The sequence below is a fragment of the Pseudophryne corroboree genome, unplaced genomic scaffold (assembly GCF_028390025.1).
Source record: "Pseudophryne corroboree isolate aPseCor3 unplaced genomic scaffold, aPseCor3.hap2 scaffold_142, whole genome shotgun sequence".
NCBI lineage: Eukaryota > Metazoa > Chordata > Amphibia > Anura > Myobatrachidae > Pseudophryne > Pseudophryne corroboree.
In genome coordinates, this window is record NW_026968046.1 from 656,059 (window position 1) to 670,908 (window position 14,850).

The window sequence follows — 14,850 nt, forward strand, 5'->3', positions numbered from 1 at the left end:
GTATCCTCATCAGTGCTCAGTATCACTGCTCATTGTCTTGTGCTGCATTGTGGTGCTCAGCATACTACAGTACATTACTAATAGTCCAGTGCTGCATCTTGCTGCTCAGTGTCAGTTCTAGTATCCTCATCAGTGCTCACTATCACTCTTCATTGCATTTTGGTTTTCTGTATACTACAGTAACATAGTAATATAGTAACATATAGTAACATAGTTTTTGAGGTTGAATAGAGGCAAATTGCCCATCGTGTTCAACCTGTTTTAAGTTGTGATGATTCTACATACTTGCTGAATAATGTTTTATGACTAGTTAGCTACTATAACTCATGTTACCCCCGGATTAACCATGTTGATATTTTAAGTATTATAACCTTGGATAGCTTTTTCATTCAGAAATGTATCCATTCCTTTTTTAAATCCAATTACAGAGTCCACCATTACCACCTTCCCTGGCAGGGAATTCCACATCCTGATTGCCCTAACAGTGAAGATCATAGTATCTCACCTGGCAGGTAAGTAGGAGTTGGGCTAGAGCTGTGGAGGATTGCTGCTCGGGCACCCCCTGTCAAGTGAAGGAGATCCAACTGAGGCAGCACAAGGGAACTCTCGAAAGAAGAACAAGGCTAGAGGAAGATCTGAGACAAAGAAATCTGACTTTTACCAGAGCTGACCAGAGGAAAGCACAAACACAGTCCCCCACTACCACAAATAATGCAGTCGAGTTTCCCACATTTGGGGAAATCACAGGGGTCAGCATACCCAGAATGCAATGAATGAACCTCACCCTGGGAGAACAATCTTCATGACCATGGTATCTCCTATGCAAAATAAGTATGATTTGGGATAGGGCTGGGGAGGGCCGCTGCTCAGGCACATCTCTGTCAAGTAAAGGAGATTCAACTGAGGCAGCACAAGGGAACTCTCATCTGGGGACAACAACTGCAGGGAGAACACATATTTTCAGATGAAAATCTTGGTCATGCTCTGGTTTCTCTTCAGAACGAACAAATCTTTCGCCTTTTACTAAAGATTTCCGTGGAGAGGAGCAAAACTGAGTTTTACCTCAATTTTTGCATGCCCCATCTTTTTGGGGTTTCTTTTATCGGTTTAAAGATAGAATGAGTGTGCTTTAATGAAAGCTCATTTGCATAGAAATGACAGTAAATGTTTGTTTCTTTTCAAACAGAACTTTCTTGACCATGCTACTTGCTTGAAAGATCTGGGAGCACATGGAATACAGTACAAACCATGCTTATAGCAAGGAGAAGCCAGGTGAGAAATCTGCTTTCTTTCAAATTGGGCGCTCACTTTGATCTGAATGAGGACTGCTGGCATGGCACTCAGGCGACAGGTGGAATCTTGGTCATGCTCTGGTTTCTCTTCAGAACTAACAAATATTTCGCCTTTTATTAAAGATTTCCGTGGAGAGGAGCAAAACTGAGTTTTATCTCAATTTTTGCATGCCCCATATTATTGGGGTTTCTTTTATCAGTTTAAAGACAGAACGAGTGTGCTTTCTTGTTAGCTTTAATGTAAGTTTATTTGTATAACAATGACAGTAAATGTCTGTTTCTTTTCAAGCAGAACTTTCTTGACCATACTAATTGCTTGAAAGATCTGGGAGCACATGGAAAAGAGTACAAACCATGCTTATAGCAAGGGGAAGCCTGGTGAGAAATCTGCTTTCTTTCTTTCAAATTGGGTGCTCACTTTGAGCTGAATGAGGACTGCTGGCATCAGGGCTGGCTCTAGGCATGTTCGAATAGAGCGGCCGCGCAGGGCGCCACCCTTAATGGGCGCCTCGCGCTGGCGCCGCCATATTCGATGCTGGAGCCGGCCCTGTGTGTGTGCTGCTGCAGCATTTGGCGGTCGCGCTGTGTATGCGCGCTGCGCGGCGCCGGTATCTAACGTCAGACGCCGGCGCCGCGCATAGCCCGCCTGCACAAGTGGCCGCCCACCCGCCCGCCAGCCCGGACCCAGGCTCAGGCTCACTCGCCCGGCCTCCCGCCCGCCCGCCAGCGCTCCCACACAGGCGGACAGCAGTACTCCTCCCCAGCGCCGCAGGTATTTTTTTTTGGGGGGGGGGGGAGATCCGCACTGTGGGGGCATTTCTGGCACAAAGGGGGCATTTTTGGTTATGTGGGGGCATTTCTGGCACTGTGGGGGCATTTCTGGCTCTGTGGGGGGCATTTCTGGCACTGTGGGGGCATTTCTGGCACTGTGGGGGCATTGCATATCTGGCTCTGTGGGGGCATATTTGGCACTGTGGGGACATATCTGGCCCTGTGGGGGCATATCAGGCACTGTGGGGACATTTCTGGCACTGTGGGGGCATTTCTGGCACTGTGTGGGCATTTCTGGCACTGTGGGGGCATTTCTGGCACTGTGGGGGCATTTATCTGGCTCTGTGGGGGCATTTATCTGGCTCTGTGGGGGCATTTATCTGGCTCTGTGGGGGCATTTATCTGGCACTGTGGGGGCATTTCTGGCACTGTGGGGGCATTTCTGGCACTGTGGGGACATATCAGGCACTGTGGGGGCATATCTGGCACTGTGGGGGCATATCTGGCACTGTGGGGGCATATCTGGCACTGTGGGGGCATTTCTGGCACTGTGGGGGCATTTCTGGCACTGTGGGGGCATTTATCTGGCTCTGTGGGGGCATTTATCTGGCACTGTGGGGGCATTTATCTGGCACTGGGGGCATTTATCTGGCACTGTGGGGGCATTTCTGGCACCGTGGGGGCATATCTGGCACTGTGGGGGCATATCTGGCACTGTGGGGACATATCTGGCACTGTGGGGGCATTTATCTGGCTCTGTGGGGGCATTTATGTATCAGGCACCGTGGGGGCATTTATGTATCAGGCACCGTGGGGGCATTTATGTATCATGCACCGTGGGGGCATTTATGTATCATGCACCGTGGGGGCATTTATGTATCAGGCACCGTGGGGACATTTATGTATCTGGCACCGTGGGGGCATTTATGTATCTGGCACCGTGGGGGCATTTATGTATCTGGCACCGTGGGGGCATTTATGTATCAGGCACCGTGGGGGCATTTATGTATCTGGCACCGTGGGGGCATTTATGTATCTGGCACCGTGGGGGCATTTATGTATCTGGCACCGTGGGGGCATTTCTTGCACTGTGGGGGCATTTCTTGCACTGTGGGGACATTTCTTGCACTGTGGGGGCATATCTTGCACTGTGAGGGCATTAATGTATGTGGCACTGTGGGGGCATATCTGCGCTGTGGGGGCATTTATCCATCTGGAACTGTGTGGCCATTTATGTAGCTGGCACTGCTGGGGGGCATGTCACGTGTAGCTGGCACTGCTGGGGGGCATGTCATGTGTAGCTGGCACTGCTGGGGGGCATATCATGTAGTGTTCCCGCTAGGCGTCTGTGGCTGGGCAGTGTGTCTCAGTGCTCTACCTGGCGCAATGTGTCTAACGTGCTCTTATAGGAGGTTCTACCTGGTGCAATGTGTATTAGCTGCACTACTGTGTGGTGTAATGTGAATTGCCACTATAATGTGGCTACGCACCTTCCCCACGAAGTAACTCCCCTAAATTTTTGCTGCGCGCCTTCGGCGCGCACTGTCCATGCTTTAGCGTGTGGAAATGGGAACAACAAGCATTACAGTATGTACATCATTTTGCCCACCTAACTTAAAAATGTGCCCTCCCTGTGATCAGCAACCTGCCCTAAAAAGTGAACACTAGCACGTGTAGCTGGCACTGCTGGAGGGCATGTCATGTGTAGCTGGCACTGCTGGGGGACGAGACCACGCCCGCTTTTTCAAGAGGCCACGCCCACTTTTCCAAGGGCGCGCGCGCCTTCGGCGCGCGCATGGGGGGGGGCACTTTTACATTTTCTCGCTCAGGGTGCTAGTAGGCCTGGAGCCGGCCCTGGCTGGCATGGCACTCAGGCGACAGGTGGAATCTTGGTCATGCTCTGGTTTCTCTTCAGAACGAACAAATCTTTCGCCTTTTACTAAAGATTTCCGTGGAGAGGAGCAAAACTGAGTTTTATCTCAAATTTTGCATGCCCCATCTTATTGGGGTTTTATTTTATCGGTTTAAAGATAGAACGAGTGTGCTTTAATGTAAGCTCATTTGCATAGAAATGACAGTAAATGTTTGTTTCTTTTCAAACAGAACTTTCTTGACTATACTAATTGCTTGAAAGATCTGGGAACACATGGAAAAAAATACAAACCATGTTTATAGCTAGGGGAAGCCTGGTGAGAAATCTGCTTTCTTTCTTTCAAATTGGGTGCTCACTTTGAGCTGAATAAGAACTGCTGGCATGGCACTCAGGCGACAGGTGGAATCTTGGTCATGCTCTGGTTTCTCTTCAGAACGAACAAATCTTTCGCCTTTTACTAAAGATTTCCGTGGAGAGGAGCAAAACTGAGTTTTATCTCATTTTTTCCTTGCCCCATCTTATTGGGGTTTTATTTTATCTGTTTAAAGATAGAACGAGTGTGCTTTAATGTAAGCTCATTTGCATAGAAATTACAGTAAATGTTTGTTTCTTTTCAAACAGAACTTTCTTGACCACACTAATTGCTTGAAAGATCTGGGAGCACATGGAAAAGAGTACAAACCATGTTTATAGCAGGGGTAAGCCTGGTGAGAAATCTGCTTTCTTTCATTCAAATTGGGTGCTCACTTTCAGCTGAATGAGAACTGCTGGCATGGCACTCAGGCGACAGGTGGAATCTTGGTCATGCTCTGGTTTCTCTTCAGAACTAACAAATATTTCGCCTTTTATTAAAGATTTCCGTGGAGAGGAGCAAAACTGAGTTTTATCTCAATTTTTGCATGCCCCATATCATACCTCCCAACTGTCCCGATTTTCGCGGGACAGTCCCGTTTTTTGGGGACTGTCCCGCTGTCCCACCTGCGGGCCGCAGTGTCCCGCGGTGGGGAGGACAGTTGGGAGGCTCTGTCTGTCGCTGCCCTGCTTAGCAGAGCAGCGGTGAATAGACGCTGTGCGCATGCGCACAGCGTCTATTCACTGAAGTCAGAGGGAGAGGTGGCATGCCAGCGGCTCACAGAGCGCTGGGCATGCCCCCTCAGTGCCGAAAACGGGGGCGTGACTCGCGATCGCGGGTCCTCCCGCGAAGTCACACCCCCTTTTACTTAGGCCACGCTGCAATTGTTCATGCCGTTGGCTTGTGTTCTGTTGAATGCCACGTTCTGCGGCATGCTTAAGGTGTGAGCTGGTAAGATGCTCACCTTAGTTTAACAATAAATCCTTTCCTCGAAATGTCCGTCTCCCTGGGCACAGTTCCTATAACTGGAGTCTGGAGGAGGGGCATAGAGGGAGGAGCCAGTTCACACCCTTTGATAGTCTTAAAGTGCCCATGTCTCTTGCGGATCCCGTCTATACCCCATGGTTCTTAATGTGACCCCAGCATCCTCTACGGACTAAGAGAAAAGGATGCCCTTGCGCACTATCCTGACTTCTCCTCCCGTCTGCTTACTTTGTGCCTTCCAACGCACAATGCGAACTACAGGTGGTGCTGCAGGGCCCACACCCTTTTACTTGCCTTACAGAACAGCTCTGGAGCTGTTACAGTGCCCAGCTGCTGCAAGAAATCAGCTTGAATGCTTCAGGGGATGGGGCATGGCCAACATGAGCCCCACACCAAAGGAGGGTGGGGGTGTTTAATGAGAACTAGGGGTCATCCAAGCACTGCAAAAGGCCGCCATGCCCTGCACGCCCCTTTTCTCTTTTCATATGCAGATGAGGGTTCCAGCCAACTTTGGCCCACTGCTTGGATAACATCACTGTATGCAAATCCGTCTGCTGCAGACCTTCCCCCAGGAATGCTTGTACTAGATGTTGCATATGGTTTGATATTTGATGGTGCTTCAGTATTAGGCAGCCTTCCGCCCTCCCATGTTCATCTGAAAAGATGTGGTCTCCCTGCAGTTGTTGTCCCCAGACGAGAGTTCCCTTGTGCTTCCTCAGTTGAATCTCCTTAACTTGACGGGGGAGGGGCTGCCAGAGCAGACACCCTCCCCAGCCCTATCCCAACTCATACTTATTTTGCATATGAGATTTCTTGATCATGAAGATTGTTCTCACAGGGTGAGGTTCATCCATTATATTTTAAAATAGGAAGGTACAAATTACATATTTGAATTGCATTTATGTGCTGGATTCAAATGTCCCCCCCCCCCTTCCATTCTCAATTGTGCCCGTCAGCAGCTATTCTAAGGTTGCTGCCAATGGGTGTGACACATTAATTTCTTCTGTGGGGTACACTGGACTCCACAAGGATTCACATTGGGGTGTAGAGTAGGATCTTGATCTGAGGCACCAACCGGCTCAAAGCTTTTGACTGTTCCCAAGATGCTCAGTGCATTCTCCTCTATAACCCCGCTTCCATGAACAGGGAGCTCAGTTTGTAGTTGGTGCCTTCAGTAGCAGGCCACTTAACAGGGGCCTGCCTCAGGCAGCCTATTCTTAGCTATAAATTTTGACAAGAAAAGAAGAACTTGTTTTATGAGAATCTACAAGGGCTGCAGCAGGCTAGGTCTAATAGACATCTTTACTGCAGCTTCATCACTCCCAGCGACGCTGTATACTCCCGTGCCCTGGTTGCTGGGTCACTGCAGCGGAGGCTCCGGTTTCATCCTAAGGTCAGTCACACACACACCACCCTTCCGGATCACGAGGCCGCTGTTGAAGGGGAGCGTGGCCGTAGGGGGTGGACCGTGTGCGCACTGGCGTGGACACTGATTACTGGGCAGCCGCTCCACTAGCCACCAGGTACAGTTAAGGAGCACAGGTCTGGGGGTTTTTCTCCTATATTAACCCAATTTTGTACTGCCCGCAGCGCATTGTGATAGGTAATAGGGCCTGATTCAGGTTGGATTGCAATCACAATAAGCGATCCAACTGCAAAAATTGCTAAGAGCATACGCATGTGCCTGCATTTTCTGCGGCACCCCGCAGAGAATGCGATCGCCTCTGCCTGTCAATCGGGGTGGGGGGGGGGGGATAGGTGGGTCAGCAACACTCCATTTCCAAGTGAGGGATGGAGCGGTGCGGGTGCAAGGCTTCAAAATGGGGTCTGCAATGGAGGAGACACAGGGGGCGTGGTCACAGCGGCTGTATGACATCACATTCAGCCGCTGTGATCACAAAAATGGTGGCGGCTTCCTGCGCGCACATACAGTCTGCACCAGCAGGAGGCTACACCATTTTTTATGATCACGCTGAACTGCAGTGCGACTGCAATTACAGCATGGTCAAGAAGGGAGGCGTCATGCTGGGTGGCCATGCCTTTTCACTGTGCAGGAGCCAGCACCGCTCACACACTAGTCCCCGGGTGCAGTCCCCAACCCCCGGGACACCCGGAGCAACAAAATGTAGATTCAGGCCACCAGGCCACGTCCCTACCTATGAAACCATGCCTCCTTTTTACCATTGCGCTGCTTATCTGCGCGCACTGCATTACAATCTCCCTCGCCACCTCTCTGGGTGTCACCAGTAATAGTGACACCTCTGCCATGCTTGTAGCAGCTGGTCCTAAGATCTACGCCTCAAGCCCTGAGTGTTTGCCCTTGTGACTTGTTGATCATCATAGCGAAGCAGATGCTTACAGAAAACTGCAGGGGCTTAGATTGAAAATAAAAAAATTGATGGGTATAAGGTAGAGAGGAGCGGGTTCGGTTCTCCGAGAACCGAATTCCCCACGAACTCCACGTGGTTTACACTGGTCCGAGGCAGGCTCGGTTGTTCCCGCCTGACTCGGAAAACCTGAACAAGGGAAAATGTCATCATCCCGCTGTCGGATTCTCGCGAGATTCGGATTCCATATAAAGAGCTGCGCGTTGCCGCCATTTTTACTCGTGCATTGAAGAGAGAGCGGAATGGACGTGGCTATGTTCTCTCAGTGGAAATCTCAATAGCAGTGCTCAGTATCAGTGGTTACTTATTGCTGCTCAGTAATACTAGTAGTGTGTCTCTCCTGCTCAGTGTCAGTTCTCAGTAGTATCCTCATCAGTGCTCAGATCACTGCTCATTGTCTTGTGCTGCATTGTGGTGCTCAGCATACTACAGTACATTACTAATAGTCCAGTGCTGCATCTTGCTGCTCAGTGTCAGTTCTAGTATCCTCATCAGTGCTCACTATCACTGTTCATTGCATTTTGGTTTTCTGTATACTACAGTAACATAGTAATATAGTAACATATAGTAACATAGTTTTTGAGGTTGAATAGAGGCAAATTGCCCATCGTGTTCAACCTGTTTTAAGTTGTGATGATTCTACATACTTGCTGAATAATGTTTTATGACTAGTTAGCTACTATAACTCATGTTACCCCCGGATTAACCATGTTGATATTTTAAGTATTATAACCTTGGATAGCTTTTTCATTCAGAAATGTATCCATTCCTTTTTTAAATCCAATTACAGAGTCCGCCATTACCACCTTCCCTGGCAGGGAATTCCACATCCTGATTGCCCTAACAGTGAAGATCATAGTATCTCACCTGGCAGGTAAGTAGGAGTTGGGCTAGAGCTGTGGAGGATTGCTGCTCGGGCACCCCCTGTCAAGTGAAGGAGATCCAACTGAGGCAGCACAAGGGAACTCTCGAAAGAAGAACAAGGCTAGAGGAAGATCTGAGACAAATAAATCTGACTTTTACCAGAGCTGACCAGAGGAAAGCACAAACACAGTCCCCCACTACCACAAATAATGCAGTCGAGTTTCCCACATTTGGGGAAATCACAGGGGTCAGCATACCCAGAATGCAATGAATGAACCTCACCCTGGGAGAACAATCTTCATGACCATGGTATCTCCTATGCAAAATAAGTATGATTTGGGATAGGGCTGGGGAGGGCCGCTGCTCAGGCACATCTCTGTCAAGTAAAGGAGATTCAACTGAGGCAGCACAAGGGAACTCTCATCTGGGGACAACAACTGCAGGGAGAACACATATTTTCAGATGAAAATCTTGGTCATGCTCTGGTTTCTCTTCAGAACGAACAAATCTTTCGCCTTTTACTAAAGATTTCCGTGGAGAGGAGCAAAACTGAGTTTTACCTCAATTTTTGCATGCCCCATCTTTTTGGGGTTTCATTTATCGGTTTAAAGATAGAATGAGTGTGCTTTAATGAAAGCTCATTTGCATAGAAATTACAGTAAATGTTTGTTTCTTTTCAAACAGAACTTTCTTGACCATGCTACTTGCTTGAAAGATCTGGGAGCACATGGAATACAGTACAAACCATGCTTATAGCAAGGAGAAGCCAGGTGAGAAATCTGCTTTCTTTCAAATTGGGCGCTCACTTTGATCTGAATGAGGACTGCTGGCATGGCACTCAGGCGACAGGTGGAATCTTGGTCATGCTCTGGTTTCTCTTCAGAATGAACAAATCTTTCGCCTTTTATTAAAGATTATCCGTGGAGAGGAGCAAAACTGAGTTTTATCTCAATTTTTGCATGCCCCATATTATTGGGGTTTCTTTTATCAGTTTAAAGACAGAACGAGTGAGCTTTCTTGTTGGCTTTAATGTAAGTTTATTTGTATAACAATGACAGTAAATGTCTGTTTCTTTTCAAGCAGAACTTTCTTGACCATACTAATTGCTTGAAAGATCTGGGAGCACATGGAAAAGAGTACAAACCATGCTTATAGCAAGGGGAAGCCTGGTGAGAAATCTGCTTTCTTTCTTTCATATTGGGTGCTCACTTTGAGCTGAATGAGGACTGCTGGCATGGCACTCAGGCGACAGGTGGAATCTTGGTCATGCTCTGGTTTCTCTTCAGAATGAACAAATCTTTCGCCTTTTATTAAAGATTATCCGTGGAGAGGAGCAAAACTGAGTTTTATCTCAATTTTTGCATGCCCCATATTATTGGGGTTTCTTTTATCAGTTTAAAGACAGAACGAGTGAGCTTTCTTGTTGGCTTTAATGTAAGTTTATTTGTATAACAATGACAGTAAATGTCTGTTTCTTTTCAAGCAGAACTTTCTTGACCATACTAATTGCTTGAAAGATCTGGGAGCACATGGAAAAGAGTACAAACCATGCTTATAGCAAGGGGAAGCCTGGTGAGAAATCTGCTTTCTTTCTTTCATATTGGGTGCTCACTTTGAGCTGAATGAGGACTGCTGGCATGGCACTCAGGCGACAGGTGGAATCTTGGTCATGCTCTGGTTTCTCTTCAGAACGAACAAATCTTTCGCCTTTTACTAAAGATTTCCGTGGAGAGGAGCAAAACTGAGTTTTATCTAAATTTTTGCATGCCCCATATTATTGGGGTTTCTTTTATCTGTTTAAAGACAGAACGAGTGTGCTTTCTTGTTAGCTTTAATGTAAGTTGCCATAGATGCAGTGAAACACGCGTGTAGGGCACGGCGTGTCCTCGTGTATTTGACTCATGTGAAATGTTATAAAACAAAAATATATGATTATGATGTTAGCTGTTAGTCTCCACTAATAGGGAATAGAAGCTGAGCTATAAGAAAGGAATACACTAGATATGATGTCACTTAGCAATTACAATGTCTAAAGTGCATACAGATAGCTACTAATAACTCTTGATAAGAAAGTATATCAGTGTGGGTATATTTATATGATGGGATATTGGGACTAGTGAATATATATCACTCCTGCTGTCCAGATTGGCAATAACCAGACAATTATGATAAGAGTAGAGATGTCACATGGGCTGCTATAGATATTAATTTAATGCTGTATGTGTCATTTGTTACAAATGGATACATTTTCTATGAGTCAGCCTAGCAGCTGCATGTTCTAACAGAACACTATCCTCACACAGAATCTGCTAACCTTGAGATAACTAAATGACAGTGTGTAACAGTCTCTTTACTATAAGACTGTTACAAAGTAATATATATATTTGAAGTCAGTCTAGCAGCTGTGTGTTCCAGCAGTTTATAAGACAAAGAAAATCTCCTATTGTGGAATCTAGACACATGGGACTGCTGGCCTGTGTCATACTATTTCTATGTAATACCAGTAACATGTATATAACTGTTACATAATTGTTACAAATGGATAAATCTTTGAGTCAGCCTAGCAGCTGCATGTCCTAACAGGACACCATAAATCCTTTACAGTGTAACAAATTGATTGGTAACACTTAAAGGCTGGAGAGCAGTTATATGCCTTACTAGCATACTCAATATACCACATTATTACACCAGTTACCACGATTATTGACAGCGCATTTGATATATTATATTACCCTCACACTGAGTCTGTTTACCTTTAGATAACTAAGTGACCGAATATGTAACAGTTTCTCTATCATAAGACTGTTACAAAGTGAGATAGATATATTTGGAAGTCAGTCAAACAGCTGTGTGTTTCAGCGGTTTATAAGAAAATTCCTCATTGTGGAATCTGGACCACTAAGGGTTATTATATATATAGCACATGGAATTGCCACATCTCCCTATATGATAATTTCATTACACTGTAACATAATAAGAATTAACTCTTTAACAGTGTAAATAGAGAGTAATGAATCTCTGACACATGGAATATATTATTTCTTAGATGAATTGGATAAACCATTATGACAGACACTTTGCTTCCTAATAAGAATTGAGGTGGCTATACCTCTAAGGAAAGCATTATTGCCTACGCCTAGATCAGATTAAATAAGATCTGGCTGAATATATGAAGGAAGGTTGCTATTTATATGAGAATTGGAATTGCTATATTCCTTAAGGCAACCCCACCGATTGATATATGTTGTCAATTAAGTATATCTGAACGGCTATATCTGGACCAGATTTAATAAGATCTGGCTGATTATATGAAGGAGGGCTGCTATTTATATTGGAATTGCCATATTCCTTAAGGCAACCGCACCTGTTGGTATATCTCGCCAATTAACTATATCTAAACAGCTAAATTAAAGCTATTCATCATTTTTTTAGTTTGGATATTAATAAATATGATCTTTCCATGATGCATAGAGATTTCCCTATCAAGTGATTCCTTATCCGATATAGAAAGCTATCCCCCTATGGTATTGAATTTAGGAATATAGTCTTAGGGGACACAGAGAAATAAGTGATCCCCATCTACCTAAGCACCCCACAAATTGGAGGTTAGCTTACCGGTTATACTCAATCACCCCCACAAATTCGCCAATGGGGATGGCTTCCCGGGAGGTAACCCCTATTGAGTGAAGGGAGTATATAGGATACGACCCAGTGGTACCTGACGACATAGATACTAACAGCTATTTAATAACATTACGCTAGAAAGTGATTATTAGCAACATATATATCTATATAAACAACCCCGCCAGGGTTGTGCCTTCAAAAATAATCACACACGGACACGCTTTTTAAACCTTTTTTTCACATCTCTTTATTCTTCTTATGCACATGTATGTTAGTTCTGTGATTTTAACCTTTATGTTTCACTGCAGTTTGGGATAATAATATTAATATTTATCCAATTTTAATACATACTTAATAAAGGTTATATTTTATGATTCATTCATTCTGTCCAGTGCGTCAACAGTGCAGATTTCTTCTTGTTTTTTCTCCCAAATTCTATAACAATGACAGTAAATGTTGTTACTTTTCAAACAGAACTTTCTTGACCATGCTACTTGCTTGAAAGATCTGGGAGCACATGGAAAACAGTACAAACCATGCAGTATCACAAGAGCCTTTATTTGATCTTTCATGAAGATAGAGCAGAATTGAGGACACGTCAACAATTTCTGCCGAAGGTGGTTCATCTTTCCACATGGTGCCTTTGGCCACTGACACCTTCGTTGAGTCAAAGTCTCTGGCTGTGGTCAGAACTTTGAAAATTTATGTCACCAGAACGGTTCAGATTAGGAAAACAGAGGCTCTGTTTGTCCTGTATGCTCCCAACAGGATTGGGTGTCCTGCTTCCATGTAGACCATTATGCGCTGGATCTGTGGTAAGATTCAGCATGCTCATTCCACGGCAGGATTGCCGTTACTGAAATAGGTGAAGACCCATTCTACTAGAAAGGTGGGTTCATCCTGGGCAGCTGGTCGGGGAGTCTCGGCATTGCAATTTTGCCGAGCAGCTATTTAGTAAACACTTTTGCTAAGTTTTACAAGTTTGATACCTTGGCTGATGATAACCTCAAGTTGGGTCATTCGGTGCTGCAGAGTCGTACGCACTCTCCCACCCGTTCAAGAGCTTTGGTATAACCCCATGGTTCTTAATGTGACCCCAGCATCCTCTAGGTCGTATGAGAAAATAGGATTTTAATACCTACCGGTAAATCCTTTTCTCTTAGTCCGTAGAGGATGCTGGGCACCCGTCCCAGTCCATACTGTGTCTGCAGTTATTACTTGTGGTTATACACATGTTGTGTTATGGTTCTGGTCAGCTTTTTGCTGCAATTGTTCATGCCGTTGGCTTGTGTTCTGTTGAATGCCACGTTCTGCGGCATGCTTAAGGTGTGAGCTGGTAAGATGCTCACCTTAGTTTAACAATAAATCCTTTCCTCGAAATGTCCGTCTCCCTGGGCTCAGTTCCTATAACTGGAGTCTGGAGGAGGGGCATAGAGGGAGGAGCCAGTTCACACCCTTTGAAAGTCTTAAAGTGCCCATGTCTCTTGCGGATCCCGTCTATACCCCATGGTTCTTAATGTGACCCCAGCATCCTCTACGGACTAAGAGAAAAGGATGCCCTTGCGCACTATCCTGACTTCTCCTCCCGTCTGCTTACTTTGTGCCTTCCAACGCACAATGCGAACTACAGGTGGTGCTGCAGGGCCCACACCCTTTTACTTGCCTTACAGAACAGCTCTGGAGCTGTTACAGTGCCCAGCTGCTGCAAGAAATCAGCTTGAATGCTTCAGGGGATGGGGCATGGCCAACATGAGCCCCACACCAAAGGAGGGTGGGGGTGTTTAATGCGAACTAGGGGTCATCCAAGCACCGCAAAAGGCCGCCATGCCCTGCATGCCCCTTTTCTCTTTTCATATGCAGATGAGGGTTCCAGCCAACTTTGGTCCACTGCTTGGATGACATCACCGTATGCAAATCCGTCTTCTGCAGACCTTCCCCCTGGAATGCTTGTACTAGTTGTTGCATATGGTTTGATATTTGATGGTGCTTCAATATTAGGCAGCCTTCCACCCTCCCATGTTCATCTGAACAGATGTGGTCTCCCTGCAGTTGTTGTCCCCAGACGAGAGTTCCCTTGTGCTGGGTGTCACCAGTGATAGTGACACCTCTGCCATGCTTGTAGCAGCTGGTCCTAAGATCTACGCCTCAAGCCCTGAGTGTTTGCCCTTGTGACTTGTTGATCATCATAGCGAAGCAGATGCTTACAGAAAACTGCAGGGGCTTAGATTGAAAATAAAAAAATTGATGGGTATAAGGTAGAGAGGAGCGGGTTCGGTTCTCCGAGAACCGAATTCCCGACGAACTCCACGTGGTTTACACTGGTCCGAGGCAGGCTCGGTTGTTCCCGCCTGACTCGGAAAACCTGAACAAGGGAAAATGTCATCATCCCGCTGTCGGATTCTCGCGAGATTCGGATTCCATATAAAGAGCTGCGCGTTGCCGCCATTTTTACTCGTGCATTGAAGAGAGAGCGGAGAGGACGTGGCTATGTTCTCTCAGTGGAAATCTCAATATCAGTGCTCAGTATCAGTGGTTACTTATTGCTGCTCAGTAATACTAGTAGTGTGTCTCTCCTGCTCAGTGTCAGTTCTCAGTAGTATCCTCATCAGTGCTCAGTATCACTGCTCATTGTCTTGTGCTGCATTGTGGTGCTCAGCATACTACAGTACATTACTAATAGTCCAGTGCTGCATCTTGCTGCTC

At 46.0% G+C, this 14,850-nt stretch overlaps 11 non-coding genes across 11 annotated transcripts; 9 read left to right on the forward strand and 2 right to left on the reverse strand.

Annotated features, from left to right (window-relative positions):
* Positions 1-671: 671 nt before the first annotated feature.
* LOC134996390 (U1 spliceosomal RNA) lies at positions 672-835 on the reverse strand. Its single transcript, XR_010199090.1, has one exon. It is a non-coding gene; the product is annotated as a U1 spliceosomal RNA (small nuclear RNA).
* A 144-nt stretch (positions 836-979) lies between these two features.
* LOC134995937 (U5 spliceosomal RNA) lies at positions 980-1,095 on the forward strand. The gene has a single exon (XR_010198646.1). It is a non-coding gene; the product is annotated as a U5 spliceosomal RNA (small nuclear RNA).
* A 270-nt stretch (positions 1,096-1,365) lies between these two features.
* Positions 1,366-1,481, forward strand: LOC134996069 (U5 spliceosomal RNA). Its single transcript, XR_010198777.1, has one exon. It is a non-coding gene; the product is annotated as a U5 spliceosomal RNA (small nuclear RNA).
* A 2,477-nt stretch (positions 1,482-3,958) lies between these two features.
* Positions 3,959-4,074, forward strand: LOC134995970 (U5 spliceosomal RNA). The gene has a single exon (XR_010198680.1). It is a non-coding gene; the product is annotated as a U5 spliceosomal RNA (small nuclear RNA).
* A 275-nt stretch (positions 4,075-4,349) lies between these two features.
* On the forward strand, positions 4,350-4,465 carry LOC134996020 (U5 spliceosomal RNA). The gene has a single exon (XR_010198728.1). It is a non-coding gene; the product is annotated as a U5 spliceosomal RNA (small nuclear RNA).
* Positions 4,466-4,740: 275 nt separating this feature from the next.
* LOC134996104 (U5 spliceosomal RNA) lies at positions 4,741-4,853 on the forward strand. The gene has a single exon (XR_010198812.1). It is a non-coding gene; the product is annotated as a U5 spliceosomal RNA (small nuclear RNA).
* Positions 4,854-8,692: 3,839 nt separating this feature from the next.
* LOC134996401 (U1 spliceosomal RNA) lies at positions 8,693-8,856 on the reverse strand. The gene has a single exon (XR_010199101.1). It is a non-coding gene; the product is annotated as a U1 spliceosomal RNA (small nuclear RNA).
* Positions 8,857-9,000: 144 nt separating this feature from the next.
* On the forward strand, positions 9,001-9,116 carry LOC134995939 (U5 spliceosomal RNA). Its single transcript, XR_010198648.1, has one exon. It is a non-coding gene; the product is annotated as a U5 spliceosomal RNA (small nuclear RNA).
* A 270-nt stretch (positions 9,117-9,386) lies between these two features.
* LOC134996089 (U5 spliceosomal RNA) lies at positions 9,387-9,503 on the forward strand. The gene has a single exon (XR_010198797.1). It is a non-coding gene; the product is annotated as a U5 spliceosomal RNA (small nuclear RNA).
* A 286-nt stretch (positions 9,504-9,789) lies between these two features.
* LOC134996090 (U5 spliceosomal RNA) lies at positions 9,790-9,906 on the forward strand. Its single transcript, XR_010198798.1, has one exon. It is a non-coding gene; the product is annotated as a U5 spliceosomal RNA (small nuclear RNA).
* Positions 9,907-10,192: 286 nt separating this feature from the next.
* LOC134995951 (U5 spliceosomal RNA) lies at positions 10,193-10,308 on the forward strand. The gene has a single exon (XR_010198660.1). It is a non-coding gene; the product is annotated as a U5 spliceosomal RNA (small nuclear RNA).
* Positions 10,309-14,850: the final 4,542 nt, after the last annotated feature.